This window comes from Dermacentor andersoni, chromosome 3 (genome assembly GCF_023375885.2).
Source record: "Dermacentor andersoni chromosome 3, qqDerAnde1_hic_scaffold, whole genome shotgun sequence".
NCBI lineage: Eukaryota > Metazoa > Arthropoda > Arachnida > Ixodida > Ixodidae > Dermacentor > Dermacentor andersoni.
Genome location: NC_092816.1, coordinates 88,744,907 through 88,769,611, shown reverse-complemented (window position 1 = coordinate 88,769,611; position 24,705 = coordinate 88,744,907). Strand labels below are relative to the sequence as shown.

Here is a 24,705-nt window from a genome sequence, read left to right as displayed (position 1 = left end):
AAGCGTGTTATGTTATAGTGTAGCGCACCTTCGGCAGGTGGCACTGGCTGAGATGAAGCCCTTCCACTTGTAGGCGGCCGCAGGGGTAAAAGGTACCCCGGCCCAAATACTCTTCTACAAAACTTCCTCCACCTTCGTGCTGTTTAGAAGCCAGGTCCCTAAGAAGTAATTCTCACTTGCTAGTCGACATTCCTACAGAAATTGCGACTGCTTTGCTTCTTTTATTTTTCTTATTATCATAATCGACGTCGTATTATTAATACGAGGTCGTCCTGAGTGGGTAAGCCCGTCTGACGAATGATACCACAATTCTTCGCGCCCCTGGGTACACGTGCATTAGGAGGGGCCGCCAAGATAAAATGCCCCGGCCAGACCTCGTGCGTGCTTCTATTCGAGAGATTGAATAGGGTGTCGTCGGAGATTGAACGCGGCACCACAGGCCCTACGACGGGACCCCGTCTGAGCGCCCAGGGCGGCAGCGCTCCCGGGCTGGGCGGGAGCCCGAACCTCGTGTATAGCATGTTGCAACACCGCGATCCTTCGAGGGACGCTCTCCTCCTCTTTCAGTCCATGCAACTGCAGCGAGAAGCGCAGTCCTGAGATCTGGAATAGCCACCGGAGCTTTCTCGAGAGAGAGAGAGAGGTAGAGAGGCACGCGCGTTGGACGGGCGCGCATTGTTCCCTGTCGCGGCCGGATTTAAGCAGTTCGCCCCCCTTCCACCTCTTACTAAACTCTCCTCTCCTACCACTGCATCGCCCTCCTCCTCGCCCTCTTCTCTTGGCAGCGACATGTGTGCGGAGCTCTGTTTCTGTCGCATGCCCCGGGACCGCGCCGGAGCTAGCTGGACCAAGAGGCCACCCATACGAAGCTACAGCGTCGCGAACGGAACCTGTTTTGAGAAAACGCCGTGCTAACGCGAATTTAAGCGCGCAGCTTAATTTGAGCTTTGCCCTTTGCCTGGATATACAAGGAGTGTATGTAATGAGCGCCTTCTTAATGATGCACTCTTAACCGTTTGCTGCTCGTGCATCCTGCTCTCCGTGCTCTTGCCCTTACTCGCCGTCGTGGGGGGGGGGGGGGGGGGGGGGGGACATATTGAATTTGAATTTTTGAAGGTGAATTTTTTTTTTCTTAACTGATGTTTCGGCCCCCACACGGGAGCCTTGTTCACGATCTGGCGTGTGTTTCCGGTTTCAGTCATGCAACACTTGCACAGTGCCTTGTCCAAAAGTATTGAAGCTGCTGCTTGGAAGGCGGGGCTTTCGCCAATTTATGTTTCACGAGTAATTTGGAAAGTTCGGGGCTTCATATCTCTGGTGATAAACAGGGACAGTGCTTCTTCGATACCATGGGCTTCAAAGCTGTACAGGGGCATAGTGGGAGTAACTGCCACGGGGCCGAAAGATACCACTCACAATTACTTGAAAGCTTTTGGCAGAGTCCACTTTTGTCATTCGCTGGCTTAGTTATTCAGTCGAGTGACATCATGTTCAGACCTACGGAAACAGAATGAATGAATGAATGAATGCCCAGTCCAGAATATGGTGACTAGGTGGCTTTTGTTCTTGCCAAATATTATACATGTCAATATGCATGTCAATGTTCATGTCAATATAATATGCTGTTCCCTCCACTTGTCTACCACCATTACGCGTGTCGGGAGACACGTGACTGTACTTAAGAACTCCTCGCTAGCATTCAATCCGATAGAAGTTAAACGTCCCTTTAGGACGATGAACCTAACGGCATGAACTTAACGGCCTTGTTAACGAAAAGTTCATCTGCGAACTTTCACGTTTAAAAAAAATGGGGCTGCTATGAGCACTTGAGTACTAATGAAGTGTTTTCACTACTGCTTCAAGAGGCTATTTTCACTCCAAAACGCCCACTCCAGCCGCCATGACCGACCGCTCAGGTGCTTGCAAGGCTGCGGTCGAGTGCGGCCGTTTTCCGCACTAACGTCAGATATGAGCGCGCACACGGGGCAGTGGAGGACCTCAGCCTTTTCACCACGGTGCCTCCTCTTCATCCTGGTATACCACTCGGAAGGGTTTATTTTGAAAACAAGCGCGGGAAAGAGGACTCGAGACGTGCCGAAAAGCATGCTCAGCGCATGCACGCGCATAGAGCAGAACGAGGGGGGAGCGGAACCGGCGTGCGTGGAGAGATGAGTGCACGAAAAAGCGTCGCGGCGCCTGCATAGACGGGACCGGGGCAACAGGCGTACCTCCCGCCCACGCGGTGGTCTTAAACCGACGGAAAAGTGCTTAGCGGAGGGGGAGGCAACAAGAGCGGTCCACGTGACGCAAGCAGGCTTTAGTAGTTGCCCGGCTTGGCTCGCGACGATAGGCGGCTTGACTGGTTACAGTCGAGCTGCTTCAACGGTTTTTGCGTGCGAGCTAGTTGGTTATGCGTTCTTCGTAGCAGTGTTACAGCGCGTATACGCGCAAAAAAAAGAGAAAAATAAAAGAGAAGGGACCAGGACAGAGCTGTCAGTTTCAACCAACGTATGACCTGTTTGAAAGCACTCTGGCCTGTTTCTTCTTGTTTCTTTTTTTCTCTGCGGGTATATGCCGGGCAGCACTCTTCGTTTTAAATCGACTGTAGGCGTGACAAGTTGGTAAAAACAAATATTTATCTCGTGAAGGTTAACGTCCCTAAACTGTGGCCACAGTGGGCTACGAGCGACGTTGTTGTGGATGGCTCCGGAGGTTAATTTTGACTACCTGAGACTCCTTAACTCGCACCCAATGCACGGTTGACGGGAGTTCTTTGCACTCTGCCTATATCGAAATCCCGGCTGGATCCGCGGCGGCGGGGGAATCGTGCCCGCGACGTTCATCCTAAGCCGCGCAAAGTCACGGTCGCCGCGGCTGGTTTAATTTTTACGCTGTCCTTCCAGCACGAATTTTCGCCGGCTCGCTCAGCTGTCAGCAGTCTTATTAAGTTTCAATCAGTATAAGCTACGACTCAGGTTTCTCGCCGCACCTTGAATTATGCCGTTCGCAAGTACCGTCGGCAGACGAATCGATGCCATTTTTATGCTATGAGAGGAGAAACGCCGCCCACCACCTCTCTTCCGTCGGACAGACGTATAACAAACGAGGACCATGCGCTTCGCCAGACGTTGTGGTCTGCGCACTGTTGGACGTTCAAACGAGCCAGTCGGAGCAGTTTGTTAAACGAGCGCCGTCCATCTGGTCGGGCCTATTGCGTCTTCGACGTTTACACGATGAGTCGGATTGTTTTTCTGCCGCCCGTATGTTTGTCTTCCGAACCCACTGGCGTATATTTTCTTTTTGTTCTCCACTTTCTGTCATTCGAGTTCCGCGATTATCTCGACATAAGCACCCCGACGCCGCAGGCCTTCTCGGCAGGAAGGAAGATTGAAAAAATCCGCAGTCTTCGGCGACTTCTCAGTCGTCGCACGCAGACGTCGAGATTCAGTCCGCGTACGCAGAGATCAAGCGCCCACATTGTAGCGCCTCGCCGAGGCTTCGGACGCCTCGAGCAGTCAGTCTGTCGCCCGCGTTTTCCTAGAAGTGCGCGCTGAACCCGCTGTCGAGGACCAGGTCGTCCGCGCGACGACTTTGTCACCCACTTTCGCCGAGTGAAATGCGAGGAAAGACCGCGCCAAGTCTGGTATCATTTCGCGCTGTGTCCTGTGCGTGCGTGTGGGAACAAACACACACACACCTCTCTCTCTCTCTGTAGTAACAAAGTATTTCACTGTAATGACAGCTGTCTTTTCGAGCAAACTAACTGGTCATGTCCCAAGCGGCGATAGATGATTGCCGAGAGCCCGCAGTTTGTAACGTAGATGTTGCCTTTGCATACAGCGGGCAGCCCAAGCAACACGTTAGGTATGTCCTCGTATATAATTCAAGGAAAAGTTCTGTAAGTCCGGTGCATAGGTAGTGGAAGAAACGAAGCAGCACACTTACGAAAATTGCATTTTTAATGTTTTAACGTTCCAGCCGTGGCACGACCTTCGTCAGAGTAAACACAGACAGATACAAGTTCGCACCCGCTTTTATGGGCATGCTCATGGGAGCATAATCAGCAGTACATGCACGTGTTCACTTGCAAATAATAAAAGAAAAAGTGCAGCATTAAGTATAACTTAATCGCGATAAATGATATGTGTGAAATATAATTATGGTATCCCGATGATTGTAACGAAGTTACAGAATGATATCAATTGCGACATGGCAAAACTAGGAACAAATTGATTTGACATGGTTTCTCAATTCTGTACAAGAACATACACATCAATATATGGCAGATATATATATATATATATATATATATATATATATATATATATATATATATATATATATATATATATATATATATATATATATGGGGGTGCGTGTGCGTACGTATATATGGAGGGTGCGCGTGCGTACGTATATATGGAGGGTGCGCGTGCGTGCGTGCGTGCGTGCGTGCGTGCGTGTGTGTGTGTGCGTGTGTGTGTGTGTGTGTGTGTGTGTGTGTGTGTGTGTGTGTGTGTGTGTGTGTGTGTGTGTGTGTGTGTGTGTGTGTGTGTGTGTGTGTGTGTGTGTGTGTGTGTGTGTGTGTGTGTGTGTGTGTGTGTGTGTGTGTGTGTGTGTGTGTGTGTGTGTGTGTGTGTGTGTGTGTGTGTGTGTGTGTGTGTGTGTGTGTGTGTGTGTGTGTGTGTGTGTGTGTGTGTGTGTGTGCGTGTGTGTGTGTGTGTGTGTGTGTGTGATTCCGAAGTAATGATTTTCAAAGCAAGAGGTATAGGTGCACAGTATTCGAAGTTACGCGGTATTCACCCTCGTTTCTATGTTGCTTTGCACAATTTAACGCAGAACAATGGCTGGCTTCGCGCCCTTCATGCCAAGAAGTTACACACAATAATAAGCAAAAACAAAACGTCACGAAGCAAACAAACGAAAAGGAGAAATAAAAGAGAGAGAGCCGCAGAGGCCGGCACCGCGATGTTTACCTTCGGACGTCCGGCTCAACATGCCCCTGTCTCGCAACGGTCTCGCTTCCTTTCGCTCTTTTTAAACACAAGACGCACGCGGAAACCTGGTTTCAAACACTTCCGCTGACGTTCGCTTTGTGACTCCCCCCCATCTTCGTTCTGCTCTCGTCGTTAACTGAAAGCTCAGCGGCTCTTGCGCACCCGTTCGTATGCGATCTCAACCCCCCCCCCCTCTTTTTCTTTTTCTGTCATATTTATTCCCACATTTACACGATTTCGTTCCCGATTATTTGCTTTAGAGCTACGCTGCTTGAAGAAGCCAGATAAGAGCAGCCTTTACTCCCACCACCTCCCTTCATTCCTTCTTTCGCGTTTGTGGAACGCAGCCCGGCGCAGCAGAGCGTGGTGGGTGGAGGGGGAAAGGGGGGTTGGGGGTGGTGGAGGTGCCGGCTTTTTATATCTTCGAAAATGTTTTTGTTCCACTTGCGCCTAACCTTTTTTTTTTTTGCTTTAGCTCTTTGACTCTTCGTCGAGATCACTCAATTTCCTCTCCAAGCATTTAGGGTAGGTTCTACATATTTATGTTTTTCTTTCTTTCTTTTGCCGCACTCCTTTGGCTGCGGTAGTTTGAGCGCACATTCTTTTTCTTGCTTTTCTAACCTCTCTCTCTCTCTATCCCGCTCTCTCCAGCACGTGGTTCGCACTTTCATCGTTCTGTATCCATCGGCTTCGCTTCTTCTGTCTTTATGCTTGTTTCGCTTCTCGAAAGACGACCTTTTCTCTGCACCATCTGCGCTGCATTTCTGAACATTTGTGTGTTTTTTTTTTTTTTTTTTTTTGGCAAGCGTGGGACCGGCCTTGAGATGGCAACCTTGAGACACATCCGAGGCTTAGCAAGGAGGACCGCGCGAAGGACTGTGCGCTGGCGGCGGCGACTTGCAAAGAAGACGAGGGATCGGCACTGCGTAATCCGTGGGACGGAATGGCGCAGTGAGTGCGATAGCACGTTGACTGGAATAGAGAACCAACCAAAAGAGATAATGTAAAAGAAAGGGTGACAGTAGAAGGGCGAACGGGAGGAGTCTGGATAAGCAGAGAGGCAGCGAAAGTGGCCTCCGCCGCGACCCTCTTTTCCTTGTTGCTTTATAGGATCGTTGATAGCGCCCCACATTCGTGTACCCTCCGGGTGCTTAATGGAGGGCGAACGAAAATAACCGTCCCGCCGGTGTCTTTTGTCCCTCCGGCGGTGGCAGAGTACAATGCCGGTGCAGCTTTTGTCAAGTGGATTAAAGGGCAACTGCGACGTAATTTTGGACCGCGCTAAGAAAGCCCAGCTTCAGATTGCGTAGAAATAAAGCAGCGTCCGTGCTAAACGCCACGTGTGAAATACGAGTTGGATGCGTCACGAAAAGCTCGCAAAATTAGACGTTTTTCCTACCACAACTCACAAAAAAAAGAACGAAAAAAAAAACGCTGTCATTACTACTCGCGAGAAATGATGCAAACCCAGAACGTTGGGAGCAAGCGAGGCTCCTCGGCATGACCTCCGAGATTTGTTAGAGGTCTTCTGTGCGCTGACAATCTCGGAGGCTATGCTGTGTCAGAGTTTGCGCCTTGTCCGCTAGCCACCATTTGTGCGCTTGTCGTCTGCTTAGGTGCTATTCAAGGACTCTAAATAAGAAAGCCTGAAGTAAAATAGCCCTGCAGCTTTGCCAAGATTGCTTCAAGCAGTATATGTATATCATGTACGATACTCATTTATCGAATATAAAATTTCTTTGCACTTCCCCTTTAAAATCCTTTAGCCATTTAACTGGTAGCTCAAAAATATTGTTAACCTAACAACAACATCTGCGAAAACGAGACAAATCTAAATATTAGTCTGTGCATCTCAATTTACATATGTTTATGTTCCTTATCAACAGTGGCATTCACAAAAATGTTAAACGTGAGGAGCAGCAGATGTTTTGATAACAAATCTGGAGGACTTCGTCATTCTCTTCTTAGCGCACATGGTCGTCGTATTAACCCGAAAGCGATTTTTTTCTTTTGTTTAAGCAAGCTGTTATTTTTTATCCCCATAGAAGTGTATCTCAAGAACACGCATTGACCTCGCCAAAGCAAGTATCAAACACCAGTTTTGACCATATATTGACCTTAAACAGCTGGTCAACAAACGTTTGGCCTACTGTACGTATCTCGCTTAGTTTTTAGACAAGCTCTTCAATATTTCTGCTGGTGCGTATTTGGGCAATACAATGAAGAAATAAAGCAATAAAAATGCTCTAGGCCAAGCCTCTCTTATCTTGCCAGTTGAAGGTTTACATTTGACTTGGAACAGCAGAACTTTTGTTGTAGTCACCATTATGATTCCTATTTAACAAGGTGCTGTTAACTAATTCAAACCGGTAGTTATAGGGTATATGTATGGGAACGAATATCCCGAATGTGGCGCTGGTCTCGGTAAACGCTACTATAACTGGGCTAACTACCCTACTAACTAACTATACTACTACTAACTTTCAGCACTGATCAAGTTCATTTCCGCACTTGCAGCACGCGCGTTAAGGTTAATAGTTTGTAAGTCAATTAGGGAAAATTAATACCTCAAAGAACACAATGGCGATCCTTGCGCAGTCTATGACGTCCGCCATCCACTATACTTGCAAATTTTCGGCCAATAAATTTAGCTTTTTCATCACTTATCCCTTACGTTTACAAACTGGAGGCTGTCGCCGCAAAGCAACAAAAGCGTAAGGCTCAACCTCGCCGAAAAAAAAAAATGTGTGCATGTTTTCTTCGGGGCCGATCCGAAGGGGGTAAAAAAAATACGATACGGTTCCAAGTCGGTCGACATGGAGCCAGTTTATGTAGGAACACGACGCTGCCAGCGGTTAACTGAGACGTGCCTCGCAAGACGAGCTCCACAAGATCGCCACAACGTTGGCGCAACCTTCTACTGTACCCGCTTATACTGCATAGGCGCTCGCTCACCTGCGGTCGGCTCACAAATCACGCGCTTGTCGCCAGCCGTGCCGGCTCTCGTCCGCGGGCCTGTTTGTTTGTCCAGCGCTGGTGCCTGATCCCTCCCTCCCTTGCTTCCTGTCTACCTCCTCCTCCTCCTCATCGTCAGTCTGCGACCCGGTGCCACTACATGGAGGCTTTTACGGTGTGCGCGAGCATTCCAACGTTTCTTTCGAGGCTGATAAATAGCGCTCCGGTTTCGGGAACGTGAGATCATGGAGGGAAAAATAAACTCAGTGGCGACCTAGCCGTAAATGCGAGAGAAATGCGTTAGCGTTACTTCGCACCGCTTTGAGCTCCCCCGGATCCATAGTTTGAACCACTTTCGCCGCATTGCAAAAAGTGTTGTGCAGTAGCTCACTCTGACGTGCAAGGGGTCGTGCCCCCTCAGCATGTCACCGTTAATTACCATATATATATATATATATATATATATATATATAATTCAAGGAAACGTAGGTAGGCCCGGTGCATAGGTAGTTGAAGAAACGAAGGAGCCCACTTACGAAAATTGCATTTCTTATGTTTTAGCGTTACGGCCGTGGCACGGCCGAAATGTTAAAACATAAAAATGAAATTTTCGTAAGTGTTCTCCTTCGTTTCCTCAACTATATATAACGGTAGACTATGGGTAAGGTAGGCTATGCATCCGCGTTGGCTATCCCGACACACAGCTAACCTACTAATGACATCGCATAAATATACGAAAAAATTGTTTTTGCTATTTTCTATCTAAATGCGCAAAACACATGGAGAAAGAAAAAAGTATATTGCGGTAACTTTATCAGCAATAAACACCAGGCAGAGAACTGTAAGTGGGCTTCACCCCAAGCCACCTATGGTTTGGTTTGAAATTTGTACAGAGAGGTCTCGTCATATGTGAACCATAGGTGTGCATTTCATTTGATTTACATTAAGCGTGTAACTGCATCCGAAGTTATTGCATCTATCTGTCTCCTCCGACTGTTGAAGATGATGAGGAGGAGTAGGATGACCTTAAAGTCTTGGCGAAATACCCGCACACGGAGATTGGCCAAGAGTCTGGCAGATTTTACATATATGCTAAGTGAATAAATTTAGAAATCCATAATTTATATGACAAAATCAAAGCGAGTAAAATCCAAGACGATTGAGTAAAGTAATTTTAATAGAACACACAAAAAGAAAAATATGTATATATATTTATAAATGACGCAATAGGGAAGAATGAAATGATTAATACAATTACCAGTGAGATCGGTTTGATTCGACAATGAATTTCTCTCTATGAATGTCCAAGCACGGACGTTCCGAAAGACAGCAGTACCAGAGAGTTCATTGGCAGGCTGAGCTGTCGCATTGTAATTTGCAATGTCCTTTTTCTCAGGGAGAAGAAACGCCGGCAGTTCAGTAAGTAATGTTCAATTGTTCATAATGCGTTGCAGAAATGTCACATAGGGGAAATTGCCAGACCAGATCGGTGCATGTATAAATTTAGGGGTGGGACTCGACATCGCACTCTCGTTGGTTACACTTCTGTCTGCCTTGTTTGGAGAACTTTCCTGCTCCAAGGGAATTGTAAGTGGATGCAGCTCCGTGGAGGAAGTCACATTTGATTTTGATGTCAGAAGGGTGTATCTTGGAAACCTGGCAAAAGTGATAAAAGCCATCGGCAGGAGGTTAAACCTTGGCCAAATGGTCTGTCGCGTCATTCATAAATATACTTTTGTCCAGGTACCCATACTAATCGCAAACTCTGCAAATGGCTTGGAGCCAGTGAGTCTAAATTTTTTAGTATATTCGACTTGCCGGGAGCAGTAATTGAGGTGCGCAACGATAAAGAGTCTGTGATTATTACAGTGGTTGTCGTGGAAGGCTGCAGCTTAAGCAATTCTAGGACAACAGCTATGAATTCCGCCAGGAACATTGGAGTGAAGTTTGCGAGCCGAACAGAAAAGGTACGACCCAATGCCGATGAACAAATGCCAACTCCGGGCTTTTCCTCACACTACGAGGCATCCGTTGTTATAATTACGTTTGTGTGTAGCTAATTCAAGTGATCCTGGAGTAATCCATTAAGAGTATGCCAGGGAAGCCGATTCACATTGTTTGGGTATATGTCATCGTAAGTAATAACCAAGGAACTTGAGATACTGCTTACCGCAGTTACATCATCTATATGTACATTTAAGGGACTCGATAACGACTGTGTTATAACCAACTGTGGCGTGTGAAACCGAGGACATGAGACTCCAAAAAAATAGAGCTGGTTGAGTGGTAAAGATTGACTGGGACCTTCTTAGTGGATATTCATGCAGCCTTATAAATTTTTGAGCGGTGAGTATTTTAAATCTGATTTCTAGGGAAGAAAGTCGGCATTCCTTGTGGAGCACGGTTTTCGCTACAAACATTGGTAGCCCCGCAGACATAAGCGGAGCGCTTCCCGTTTCAGCAAAATTAAAGGAAGCAGCTTATAAGCAGAGAAGCCGGAGAATAACACACAATTGAGCTCTACTATAAGTCGGACATGCATGCGGCAAATCATTATGAGTGAATCTCTGCGCATGTCCCATCGATTATTGCTTATCCTTCTCGATATCCCCATTGCACCGGAAGATTATGACTTTATTTTTTTGGTTCAGTACCTTGACGCCAGTGGAAATTTACATCGTAATTCCAAGGTACCTGACTTCTTCCACTTGTGGAATAACTGAACGACGGCATGAAAGGGACATAATAACTATAATAATAAGATATAATAAGAACAGCGCTTTTATTTACACTAAGGGACAAGCGGATACTGTGTAGCTGTGCTTCTAACTCGCATAAGTATTCCTGTAAGCACTTGTTGCAGTGACTGAATATCATTCGCCGAAGCAAGAAACGCTATATCATCAGCATAAGCGTACATGCTTACATTCTGACGACAAGGAATGCAGCTGAGTAAAATGTTGAACAAAAGTGGGAATAAAACAGCGCCTTGTGGAACCTTTCGCGTTTGTCTGAATTTTCCTGGTGAAGTTCCACTTTGCGCACAGTAAAACTCCCTGTCCTGCAAGAATTCAGCAGTCCACGTTACAAAGTAATTATGTAATCCAATATCCTGCATCCTCACTATTAAAATATGGTATTCCACGCTATCGTGTGCTTTAGAAATGTCTGGCGTAACTATAGCCGCGCGATGTTTGTGGTTACGTGCCTACCGAAATCGGCCGTCTGTAGGCTGACGTGTACGCACCAGATGGACATTCCTTGCCTAAATCCTATTTGGCAGGGGCTCAATAATTCTCTTGAGGTAACCAATTTATTCGTACGTGCGTGCAATAATCTTTCTATTAATTTTGCAAAATTTGGTGCTATATAAATAGGCCGAATATTGTCTAGTATGTGCCCTTTGCTTTGTGAACTTTAAGCACTGTAATCACCTTCGCAATTCCCCACGCAGCAGGGATCGATGCATATTGTACAGAATAATTGACAGCATCTAAGAAAACGTTAGGAGCGACGTCAGACAAAATTTTAAGCATCTTAGTAGTGTGTCCATCGGGACCTGGGGCTGCAGCTAGTAAACATGAGAGAAGTAGGACAATTGTGACAAAGAAATCTCTTCGAAATCTTCTATTGTTCCCTGTCTCTGAGAAGAGGAGGGAAGACCGGTCGGGAATCGGGTCTCCAAACCTCTCGCAATTGCATCTAGAGAGTTAGCTTTTTCACGGGTGGTTTAAACTATTGAATCCAGGTTCAAGGGACGCTGAATCATTTTTGAGATCTTAAGAACCTCAACAATCCACGCTTATTATTCGACTTTGAAAGAAATTCCAAATGACGGACATTGTAATCATATTTTGCCTTAGATACCGTTCTTTTAAACATGCCAGCAATAAATTTATGGTTGTTCCAGTTTCTCGGAGACTCGTTATGTGTTTTTTTTTCCAAGTGGCTTTCCGTCGCTTGTAGTTCCGCGAGCAATCGTCATTTCACCAATTTGTAGAAGTAGAGTTCTTGCATGCTTTTAACTGGTATGCTGATCTTTTGTGAGACTTGTCTGATATTGAGGAAATATCATCAGCGTTCAACTTTCAGTTGATTTCAAAGTGGCCTGCAAATATTTTTTTTAATCTATCGTAATCCACAAAAGAAAGGATTCGAGCCTCCATGATGAACTGCGGACCTATCACTTCAAACACCACTGGAACATGATCAGATCTCAGCTGTCCGCGAAAAAATGTAACCGCATCCGAATTTTGACACAAGAAATCGTTAGTTGTTGCCCAGTCCCATAGGCGCTTTCCAGACTGGTCTGATCTAGATCCCCATGATACATGATGTGAGCTAAAGCCTCCAGCCCATACGATTTCTTTGTCGCAGTTTACCAGAACTGAGTTTAGTGTGAGTGTATTCTGCACATCTGAAGGAAAGTTTGTAAGTTAACCAACGAGAAAAGGCCTACTACCGGGGGGAATAATTTCTACCGCTAGAATTTCGCATTCTGCAGGCATCAGCTGAGATGATACATTTGCCCTGTGGCAAAACTTCCTCGAGGCCAGAATTAACAAGCCCCCACGTCTAGACGGGCTATCAATCTAGGCGAAACTACCTAAATTGCGCAAACAAAATAATTTTTCAGGAGAGAACCAAGTTTCTTGCAGCAAAATAACATCCGGACAAAAATGAGAAGATGCAACCTTTAAATCAGTAGAAGCAGCGAACATTGATCTGCAGTTCTACTGTAGCACCATCATCTATCTTCCGGTGATGAGAGCACCGCAGAGGCAACAGCCTCTTCCAAAATATTAGCTGTTGAGTTTACTCCAGTATTTTTCTTAGATTTAGAAATTGAATGTAAAGTGGTGTATCCACGGGAGACCACCTCCTTTTCTGTGCCCGCACGGAAATTTCCGTGTTTGAGGCAGCCTGAGAGTCATAATTGTCTGAGCTAGTAGTGTCCTTTTTTGAGGAACCTGGAACAGGCACGACTTGCTTTATGTGAGATGTGTTCGCAATTACCCCACCTTCCTGAGAATGAGGTGTAGTATAGCGTCCATGTCAGATTCCAAATATTACCGACTACTATTGAACAGTAGCAGTCGGTAATATTTGCGCTAACTGTGAGTATACAAGTTCATTAGACGATTCCGTGACACATTCTGCAATACGCTCCATAATTTTAGCTAGATACTTTTCAATAGCTTGTGCGATTGCCTCTGACAGGCTTCCATCACCGACAGCCTGGTATCGTGCTGTCACTCTCGCATATCCATGGGCTCTTTCATTTACCGCCGCAATGGCCTCTCGGCGCGAGCAACGCATTTTGTCCCTTCGCTGACTTGTAATCACTATACTTGAGCTTCTTGGCATGTCGTAGTTCTCTATTCCTTTTTCTTAAATATTGATGGCCCAAAATAAATTAAAAATGTGTCCTGTTTAAATTTTACCTTCTTTTGAAAGGAACAAACTGCATCAATATCGGTGCATTGCGTGGTTGCCGAGAAAGTCGATTTTTTCGTTCCTGTGTATTCAAGTATAGAAGCGCCCGAGCTGCTACTGCTGTAGCTGGTGGTGCTGCTGCTGTTGTTGTTGACCCGAGTGACCGTGGCTAAAGCTCGACGTCGAGAGAAAGGAAGAGAAATGAAGGGAAAATGGCGGCGGGTGGGCATCTGTCCTTGTCATCGTCGTCCGGTTGCGATACATCCGGTCGCTTTCGCATGACGTAAGCGTGGACGGTGGCGACGACATTGGACATCCAGAATTCAGAAGTCGCGAGCAGTGTATGAAGACGTTTGTTCTGTGTACGCATACATATACGTCGGCAGCGTTGCGAAAGACGTGAAAAAAAAAGATGGCCTCTCAATGCGCGGTTTGCCCTTAACCCGTTTCGGTGGATGGATCGGTCAGTGGCCTACTGTGTGCCGTTGTGCGGCTGATGAGGGTCAAGGCCGTCCCGGAATGCTTGACACATGTTTTGGGGGAGCTGTTAACTACGGAAGATAAATGGATTTCGTTCCATAATCTGGGGACGTATATTTCGAAAGTGGGGCTTGTCTTTGTATTTCAGCTAAACAGACGCATGACTTCACTCGCGCTCCGCTTATATTTCGGAATTGGAACTTGTGCCCTAAAGTGAATGATTAGATAGTTATTAGCGAATCCTTTTATCTGGCCATCTGGGCATTGCAATTTGTCGTGCAACTAAAGCCTGCCACGATTCTCAGCTACTTTTTTTTAATTTTTGTACTAAAGAAAAGAAAAGTGTGCAGAATCTATCGACGATGATTGTCGGTGTATAGCGAATAGCCGAATGCTTAATGAAAGTGATTCACTTAATTAAAAGTACGGTGCGCTTGGCAACATATATCTGTTGGATGCGAGGATATTTAGGCAGCGTTTGTTTCCTTACGTAATCTCTTAGCGAACATAGTCGGTAACCAGCACATCTCTGGCGGCCGTGTGTGTGTGTGTGTGTGTGTGTGTGTGTGTGTGTGTGTGTGTGTGTGTGTGTGTGTGTGTGTGTGTGTGTGTGTAAATACCCGATATAGTCGTGCCTTTACAAAGGCGCGACGGAGTGGTGGCGCCACTTTTAAATCCTTGAAGCAACCAGTGCGAGGCCGCTAGCTTCTAGGAGCTGAGGTATTTGTCACCTAGATGGAAATGAATGAAGATCTGTTTGAATCAAAAGAAGGTCACAAATTTCATATTACTATGAAAAAAACGAGGGTCGTTTGCGAAAGCATCTCGAAGCGCCGTGGCATCGCAGTTTGACAACATCGGAGACGTGGTTAGAGCAGGAGGTATGCCGAGAAAGAAATTTTCAGTAATCGTTGGTGATTTTGTACGCTGTCACATGGTGGGAAGCGATGTTGAGGAGACATCGAAAACAATTCCACAAGGGCAGAGGGTGAGAGATCTGCGCAGATGCGTTCGGGTAGCTGGTGAAATTTATTGTATTGATTACTTTGCATGTAGTTATAATAGCACGTTGCGTTAATTGAGCGTGTACGCTTGCCTGCACGGGCTCTTGCCTTTCTGCTTACCTTACATTATCATTATAGAGCCTCCTGCCTCATTATTTCTGTTATTTAGAACAAAGCATACTTAAAGTGTCAAGGACGATATGAAACTGCTAGTATATTCGAAGCGTAATAAAAGATGAAAGGACGTACGAAGCTGGGTTGATATAATTTAAAGTAGAGGTTGGGAAGCGACGCAATTCCGACTTTCATTTATTTACACGGAGGCTATGCAAAACCTACAGAGAGGGGACGGGAACCTGAAATCCTATGTGAGGGCTAATCGCACACATGTCTCAAAAGAAGCCTTGAAGCTGCATCTTTCTTTTACAACTAGGCTGGGCTTTGGTACATATGTCCCTTTGTGTTTGCAAACTATGCGGACTGCCTGTAGCCCAGGTACGGGAAGGCTGCTAGCCTCAAGGAGAAAGCACTCCCGCAGAGCGCTACCTCAAGCGCACCAAGGTGAACACAGCGGTGCTTCCTCTCCATGATGCGTGTCGATCCCCAGCGCGTCGACGGCGCGCTGTGGGAGTGCATTCATTTTGTTTGCCTCGGGCTTTTGCGGCGGGGTTCCCAAATCTCCACTTCTAATCTCACTCGGCGCGCTCTTAAAATAAGAACCGCAGCAGCCGAGCCACATCTCTGGCGGCGTTCCTCCAGCCTCCGGGTCTAAAATAAAGTCGACCCGCCGATGAAACGTCGGCGGCCAGCATCCCCTTCCCCATCAACCCTAATCCACCTACCTATGTTTGCAATCTCGGCTTCCAGGTGGCGCCACGAGTCCCACCATCGACAAATGCCGGCAGTGACAAAGTTGCAAATAACGGTCCCCGAGCACCCTCATTGCGCGTTCGAGCGGGACCGCGTCATCCGATGCGTCGAATTTTGCGAACAATGCAGGCGGGCTCGCCGTTCTGGAACCGAGCCGACCTTGAAAGTGGAAACGCTTGAGGGAGTGCTGTGTAACTTAGCTGGAACGAAAAGTGTTGCGGCAGCGTGCTTCTCTCGCCATCTGCTGCGCCCGCCGCACCGGCGCTCTAGGCGCCGTCCGAGTTGAGGCGGCCGCCACCAGATGGCGCCACGCCTGTCCCTATATATCGCGCTTGTGGCGGCAGCTACGGCGCTGTGACCTCCCGCAGCAGGTATACGAAAGACCGGCGGGGAAAAGGATCCTCAACGCGGACGATGTCCCGAGCGTCCTCTTCTCCGAAGTCGACTTCGATCTAGACACTTCCACTGGGACTCATTCTTGTGTTAGGTTGTGTGTGTTTCGTTTCGCAGGATTAATTACGCGTGTGGGCTACTCTCGCATTTTTTTTTTTCAATCGTGTGGGGGAACAGACGACGGGGTAGTTGTCTTCATCTGTGCTGCCGGGGCCCGGGACCTGTTGCCTGCCTCGATATCATTTTTTTCTTCCTCCGTACGCTCACTACTACAAGCACTCCACCAGCTGTGTTGTGTGCTTCGAAACCCTGGGAACGGATACAGAACCGACTTCAGCTGTCGTCTGCTTCAAAGGGTGAGCGCCTCTTGCCCACGTCGTCTGCTTTGCCGCAAACCGAAACAGCTTTCGCGATGCTGCTTTTCGGGGTTGAACTTCTCTCGCGGTGCTTCGGGGCTTGTAATAATATTTTAATTCAGTAAATGCCGACACCTAATTCTTTACTTGTGCTGTGACACGCGTCTCAGCAGACGTTACCCAAAGCAGTTTATGTAAAAGGCAGTAAAATTGTCGGTAACGCGATGTGAGTGATGCCAATCGCTGATTCTGTTTTGAATGGTCCCAAGGGGTCATCCTTAATGAGACAACTCTGAAGATAGCCGTCTTCGTAATGAAAACAGTACCGGGTGATTCGCGGAGGCTGCTGTGTTTCGTTCATGCCATGCCTTCCATGCCGCCATCTAGTATGTGTGCATCGCCTAAGGTATATCCTTGGCTCCCCAGCCTGTAGGTACATGCTTACCTATTCATTCCAAACTGAGGGCGACGTGCGCGCAACTATGATGTAATGCTGAATGAGACAATATCCTTTGATCGGCAGCCTTTTATTTAAAGCGCCGTCTTTACTGGCCGGGTTTCGACAGCGCACGTGTCCGGCGTAAGAAAACCACCCCCTTCTAGACGGGCCGATAACGGACAAAGCGGTGTTGCTCGAAGTCCTTGCCTTATCTCTCGGAAACCCTTGATCATCGTTTGCGAGCAAGGAGAGAGAGAGAAAGAGGTCACAGTGCCAGCAACCGCATTGGAGACGCGCAACGCTTCTTTCAGCGGGAAATCCAGGGCCCTTATCAAAAGCCTTTGTCGCTGTTATCTATGTTCGCGTACGCTCGCGCAGTTACGCCTTCGATAAACTGGATGTAAGTGCGATCAGGGCCAACGACCAAAGCGGGAGTCATGACCTACTAACGCGAGGACGGAGGTTCCTGTGGCCGGAGATAAAGTATTGCGATAATTTATGAGGAAAAAAATGCCCTGAATAGTAACTGCATTCCTAAAGTCGTACCCTAATCCACCATTATAAAATGACCTTGCAGCGTAAGAGATCAAAAAGAACTGCAAGAATTGGTAGCTGAACATCATTAGAACAGTGTTTAAGAAATGGCAGCTAAAACAAAACTCAGCTATGACACTGACTGAGCAAGATTCTACAAATTTGCAACAAACGGAGCAACTTTTTTCGGATTTGGTCGCTGCAACACAACCGGGCTCGGACTCCTGGACCGGGAGTAGCAAACGGAATAAAATCTAGCTGTTGGACCGAGAGGTCAACGGAATAAAACATTTAAGACTGGATGTCTAAAAGCAGCCTCCGTTTATAGGACTCTCTGGTCGAGCGACATAACGCCCTCCGAGCAGCGGTACTTGATAAGCTTTAGACTTCTTCCAAGAACCCGAAGTTCGGGAGCGAGGCGAAAAGGAAAGGTCCTCGCCACTTTCGTCCCGCGGGTCACCCTGAAACTGTACCGGTCACAAGCAGACGACGGCCGAGTCGCAGCCAAAGGAGGGCGCATGCGCGCCAGGCTTAAGCGTGCACGGACATTGCAGGCCGGCCCAATAAAGCCCCCAAGGACTCTGAGCACCTGCTAAATTTAGCCGGCGGCTGCAAACCTCTCCGGCAACGCGGGCCAAGTTTTTAAAGACTGGCGGGGACGGACAAACGGCGTGCTACGGTCCCGAGCTGGCCTCGGTGAAAGTTCCGTCGGGCTTGGGCAATGGCTGCCGCTTCGGCTGGAACAAAGAGAAACACGTTCACATACATCCGTACGGCGCTTTTTTTTTAATTAGTATTATTTACCGGCTCGTTGATGAAACGGTTATATAGTTTGTTGTCACAAGTCAACCAGGCCGTCTGGACCTGTTTAGCCCAGCTGCTTTGTTATAGTGTAGTCGAGAGCGGAACCGGAGTTGCGTTGGCGGGGAGCTTTGTATAACACTGCTGTCGTCAGACCCGATGCCGGGCTATTTTACGGCTTCGCGAACCGGAAACGACTTTGAAAACGTGGCCTTCGTCCTCCGCAATGAATTATTACTTATGCGAAAGCGATACTTGCACGTCGCATGGCTAAAATATACCGTCTGTCGACGCGGTTTCCTCGAGTAGCGGAACGTATACGTGTCCTACATTCCCTTCGGGGCAAGGTTGTGCCTTCCTGTTACCCGCTTCCTCTCAACTTGCACTTTTCGAACCTTGCTCCCACATCCCGTATTCACAAAAACATTATTACGCTGTAGAACTGTTCGTAAGAGAAGAAGAAAACCTATCGTGATGTTTTCTTTTTTTTTTTAATAATTAGCTATGTAGCAAGGTAACAACTGAGGAATCGCGTGGCGTTTGATTTCTTGCCGAATCAAGTTTGTCCGCGTCCGGCTTAAAAGAGGTCTCCTTCCTTGCTTAGACACCGCTGAACTGTACTTTAAATGAACATTAAGGAGAAACAGCAAGTCAGTTTTTTACTGACAGAGTACTACTTCAAAACACTATTTGCATTTTTTTATGGAAATAAACGTTCATTATATGTGTAGCAAATGAAGGGCAAGCTTTCCTCTTTTCTTCTTATTTATATGTTTTTTTTTTTTTTTTATGGCGTTTGACTGACGTCACGACATTAACATTATATTTCGCGTATTCTGGCCCCTTCTCATGCGCGGAAAGATCCCAACAGTTGGCAGGTTGACTCTTTGCTTACTTTGGAGAAAATGCAATCGCATTTTGTTGATAATTAGCTATACCCTACCACGGTATCAAAATGCACGACTTCACGGGCGGGGGAATGGAATGGGGGCAATAGGGTTCGTGGGGGGGGGGGGGGGGGGGGGCTTATTTTCGAGGTGGTTTAGCCACGCGCCCTTAATTTTCGCATCTTATGTGGTTCACCAAAGTTGTTCTCGCAGTAAGAAGGACATACGTGGTACTTCAAAAGCGTAATTTACCAAAGCTAGCTCGATTTTATACTTTTCTCTACAAAGACAGCCACATGAAGGCAACAGACGATTAAGCCAGGAACAGCATATATGAAAAATTAATGGTTATAATTCAGTGAAGTGTATAAATAATAAGGAAAAGTTAAATGGAAGTGGCCAAAAGGCAACTTGCCACAGGGGGGAGTGTCTTTTCGCCTAAGTTTCTTATTTCTCCTTTTTTTCTGTTATTTCTCCATTGCAATTAAATTGAACAGTCAATTTCCCCTGCGATTTTACTGGCCTGATTGGCTCTTGGCTTTTTAATCGTGGTTGTAAATAATAAAAGAATTTTGTCCCTTTCTTCTCCCTGTTCCCATCGCCACAATTCATGGCTTCTGAGAAGCTCTACGAAAGATGGTCGCTTTAGATCTGAACGTGTCATTGATGAGCCACCAGGAATACGCAACATGCTCATGATTACTATTATTATGTGTATATGACCTCGAAGTATGTGCGATAAATAAGAGAGCGCCTAGGTTAGTCAAAGTCAAAAAGGAAAATAAAGTTTAGTTGAATTGAATTACCAGCACTTTAAGGACGGCACAATGAACGTGCGATACTAAGGACGGGCTCCGGCTAGCGCTCTTTTATGACGTTCTTGCAGTGCTGTCAACATGTTTCGCAAGTTTAGTAACCAACTATTCCGAGTGCCAGCAATGCGTTTTTCTTTTCTTCTTTCTTTTTAATACTGAGACGATGGTCGGTCACCAGAGCTAAACATTGCACCAACCAGCATCGATTTCATCCAACTAATTCAACTCTGCGGAGAGATCGTCAGACTGACGAGACGAGCAAAGCCAACAGGCCGTGCCGACTATTGTAACATAGATAATAATAAATCTGAAGCCTAAACCACTTTGACGTAAAATGCTTGAATTCAGAAAAAAAGATACTTCTAAACAAGAAATGTAAGTGGGGTCACACGCGGTTTCTCCCTCGGCTTTGGGCCATAAAATTTCGCGAACCCTCTTCCACGTCCGCGCGGTGCTAAAGGCTAAAGTCTCAGACGCCGGATTCAGTCGTTATCATCGGCCTATATACGCCACCAAACTATCACGCGAAAGAAAAAAAGAACTGAATGCCGGGACAGGGCAGCACGCTCCATAAAGCATGCGCGCTGATTATGTTACACTAAAAGCGTGCGTCAATCGGGTTCTCTCGCAAGAGTTCAAACGCGGTCACAAGCCCACTTGACACCAGTCGACCTGGGCTCTCTGTAAAAACGTCCAAGTGAGTCGGCTACAGAAATAAATGCACATTAATGTAGATTAACGCTAGAGGTGTCAGGGTTAAAAGGACTCAGAAACAAAGATGAAAAAGAAAGCGATCTGACCAATTTCCGAGAACGAATATTCTGTAATAAGAGCGTTCTTTTTTTTTTTTTTAACGCTGGGCAGTCACTATGGTCGCGTTATCTCAGTGGCCTCGAAAGTCTTTCAGACTGTCTGAATGTTCTAAATGATCACAGTTACTCTGCTACTAAGCACCATGCCTAGGGTTCGATTCCCAGTCACGAAGGCTGCATGTCTAGAAGTGGGCGCTGAATGCAAATCTCCCCGTTCCCTGTGAGTTGCGTTCATAATGTAGATCGCCAAGCGCTCAAAGTATTCCGGCGTCCTCATTTCATACGACGTTACTGGCACGGCTTTGCGACGAAGATGTTCATTTGCATATTTTGTTTCGTGTTTGCTTTCGTTGGCCCCATATCGTAATATACCTGTGGGGAGGCTACATCCGCCGCGGTGGCTTAGCGGTTATCGTGTAGCGCTGCTGAGCACGAAGTCGCGGGATCGAATCCCGGCCACAGCGGCCGCAATTTTTGCGAAATGCAAAAACGCCCGTGTCCCGTTCGTTGCGGCACGTTAAAGAACCCCAGGGGGCCAATATTAATGCGTAGTCCCCCTTCCCCCCCCCCCCCCCCCCCCCCCCTCTACGGCGTGCCTCGTAATCAGATCGTGGTTTTGGCACGTATAACCCTAGAGCTCAATTCAAATTCAGCGATGCTACACGCGAAAGAACAAGTAGCCGTAATAAAAGAAAAATCGCCACAGTCCTGCAGCGGCGGAATCGCTTTTTACTTTCAGATCATTTACTTTATTTGTACTGGCTGAATGCTGAAAATGAAGTGAAAGAGTGTTAACGTAAATTTAATGGATGCATAAAAAACGTGCTAGACGTTTAAGAAATGTCAATCGCACATTCCTAAATGGTAGCCAGTTCATTTCTTCTGTCCAGAAAACGCAGGTGGTGGCGTTTAATAAAGTGAAAAAGCTGACGACGCACCAAATGGATTCGTAGCAAAGTACGTATGGACGATCAACGGAAGATCAATCATTTTCTGAACAGCGCCTGTATACAGAGAGATATAGAGAGGTAGAGAGAAAGAAGCATTAAGGGTGAAAGCAGGGAGGTTGATCGGGCCGGTTGCTGTTGACCACCTTTAACGGGGGAAGGGTACTGGAAGACGAGGGGAGAAGTCCACACTGTGCACGCCACACACGCGTGATGAAGCGTTCATCGTTCATTTCTTCACCAGTGGTCGTGCACGCAATCCAAGAGACTCTGCAGCAGCGCTCTTGTGGCTTAATTTGCACGTCGCAGACGCACGAGGACATGGTCCCTGGGATATTCGCTATACCGAGATTGGAGTCCTATATCTATCGTGGCGAGTCCGAATACACCAGTACAAGCTCTGCGCAATAACCTTGCACATGACCTATTTCTTTGTTGTCGTTTTGTTTTTATTTGTTATACATAGGAGCGACACATGTAACGCTGTATTATAGCATCGAACGCGGCCCGAAATTAACAACAGCGAGGGAATGTGACTCGTGACGGACAGCTGGTCTGTCGCTCCCGCGATGGCCTGCACGTACGCGGTTACTCGCCGCAGTTGAACGCATTCCCGGGGAGGCTCTAAATGCGTATAATCTATAAATAACCGGCATGCCGCGACATCCTGATAAATTTTGTTGACGTCATTGTTAGAGAAAAAGAATTGATGGTGAGTGCTATAGTGTACACGTGGAATCGAATGATGCGCTGCTAGTGCACTATACGCTGTCAAAAGGGAGAACAAAAAAAAAAAACAGTCACAGCGAACTTCAGCGAGTCCCCCCGACTCTGAAATGACTCACTGCGATAGCAACAGGTTCACGTATATGTGGTACAGAAATGCACACATGGGTACAGTAAATGCATATATACAGGTGTAGAAATGCACTACATTTTATACATGCACTATAATGCGCACTACGTGCACTATGTGCAATACTATATGTACTGATATGCGCCGCCATAGTTTTCTGTTTCTTCGCCACGATGGCATGGGTCATGTTGAAGATGAGGAAGCGGTGGCCCCTGGCAACGATGATGACTTGTAGATGACGGCGAAGGCATTGCGAAGAGTGTACAAAAAGAAAATCCTATTTAAATATTTATTCTTTTTCGACCCACTGCCGCCCGAGTCATGGCCAATCCCCCGTAGTGTATTGTGCAATAACTACAGGCACCAAACCAAACCAAACGGCAAGACATGAACAGCAAGCCGAGCCTCGGGCTTTTAGCTCAGCAAGAACAGAAAGAACGACGACGATGTGTGGGCCGGCTGCACAAATATTTCTCTTCTAGCATAACAAGTACCCAAGGAGGTCTGTACGCTGCTGGTTTTATCACCGTGTCGTCCCCCGTATGCGTTTGTTTCATCTCTGCATCTTAACTTCGACATCGACAGGAACCTCGGATGCCCCGTTTCTCATGTATACACTCTCACGTTTCCAACAACCGAGCTTTTACACGTCGGTTTTACGACGTGCCCGCCATTAACCCATGGTCGGGAAACGCTTCTGCCAAGTATAGAGAAGCTAGAAGTCGGTACGGAGCGGTGCGAAACATTGGCTGCTGCTCCAGTCTCTTCTTGAAAACTCAGCGACGAGTTCTGAAGCTACGCGTTGTCTTCAGGTTTTAACGGTTGTAACGGAGTGTTACCTGGCATTCTCTTCGCTCCTTATAGTTTATTTTGTCTCGTGACGTGCGTCATCGTTAGCGCTTTCTACCTGTTTGATAGATTGTATAACGGATGGTGTTTCAAACATACTAAAGCAACACAGATACTTTATGTGAGGCGTCGTAGTTTGGAACTCCGGGTTATTTTTGACCTCCTGTGGTCCGTTAACGTGCACCCAACGGCCGACAAACAAGTACTAATTTTTCTTTTAAAGCGAAGCTTTCTTTGCCTCTTCTCTCGAGTTTCCGGGCGCTGCTGCTGCTGTACGTAGTCTTGCTGGCACGCACCGCTGGGTTTGTTGCAACGCCCCGAGATGGCGCTCGCCTCCGCGCATCCCGGCCGGCGCCACCGCGACAGCGCTCACAGTTCGTGCGTATGGCACGTGATGTGCTTGCTTTCCTGTGCGACAACAATGCAGGTGCTGGGTTGGAGGCCGTGCACTGGGCTGTGATAGTGTAAACATTACCCTGGTCCGGAGAGAGCGCTTGGAGCTGGCGTCTCAACAGCGTGCTGGTCACGTATGCAGAAGGAGTACGTAAACACGGGCCAGCAAAATCGCTCCAAAGCGGGAACTCAGCGTCGAAGGCACCTATAGGCCCGAAAGAAGCGTAACAGGGGCGTCTTCGCTACGCAGCGAAACGTGGTGCAGACGGCGAATGCGTGCTGGCTCGAAGACGTGAGGCAAGCCAACGACGCGTGGCGGCCATGAAAGACGAGGAGCGTGGTGAGCGCCACGACCAGAAGCGGCGAGCAGAACAGTAGTTATCGTCAACGAAAGCTAAAAATACAGCATCGAAAGCTTCGCCTACACCGACTACCACAGTGCGTGGGATTCTCGCTTTTTTTTTTTTTTCGCTGCATTGCCATAAGAACACAGACGCCGCGGACGGGAACCGAACACGCGGCGTCATTCTCTACGGCTGTATGCCATTACAGATCGAGCACATAAATTGTCCTGGAAATTTTAGCGCTGTGTAGAATTGCATCAAATCGCTTTCTCTCATCTGCTTGGAAAGTGGGAAAGGCGAGAGATGGAACGAGAAATCGTGGTGTTACTCGACAGCCAGCGTCCAGTATGACGCGCCTTTGGCTTCGGGATAACATGTGTTTCGAGCCTTAATTGTGCGAAACCTGGCTTGCTACTTTGGATACGAGGGCTGTTTTTTACCGGTCCTTGCTTGACTTTATGCTCCAAGACAAACATCGCTTGCCTGTGGTATTTGTTTCCTCGTGCCCTTGGCTTATTCGCGCTGTTCAACCTCAGT

The 24,705-nt window shown here is 47.2% G+C and overlaps 1 protein-coding gene across 1 annotated transcript in view; it reads left to right on the top strand.

Annotated features, from left to right (window-relative positions):
- The first annotated feature begins 16,090 nt into the window (after positions 1–16,090).
- SERCA (ATPase sarcoplasmic/endoplasmic reticulum Ca2+ transporting SERCA) overlaps positions 16,091–24,705 on the top strand; it is a 101,468-nt gene continuing 92,853 nt past the window's right edge. The window contains exon 1 of the mRNA XM_050173123.3: positions 16,091–16,491. The gene's annotated coding sequence lies outside the window, so the exon portion shown is untranslated. The remainder of the gene's footprint in view (positions 16,492–24,705) is intronic.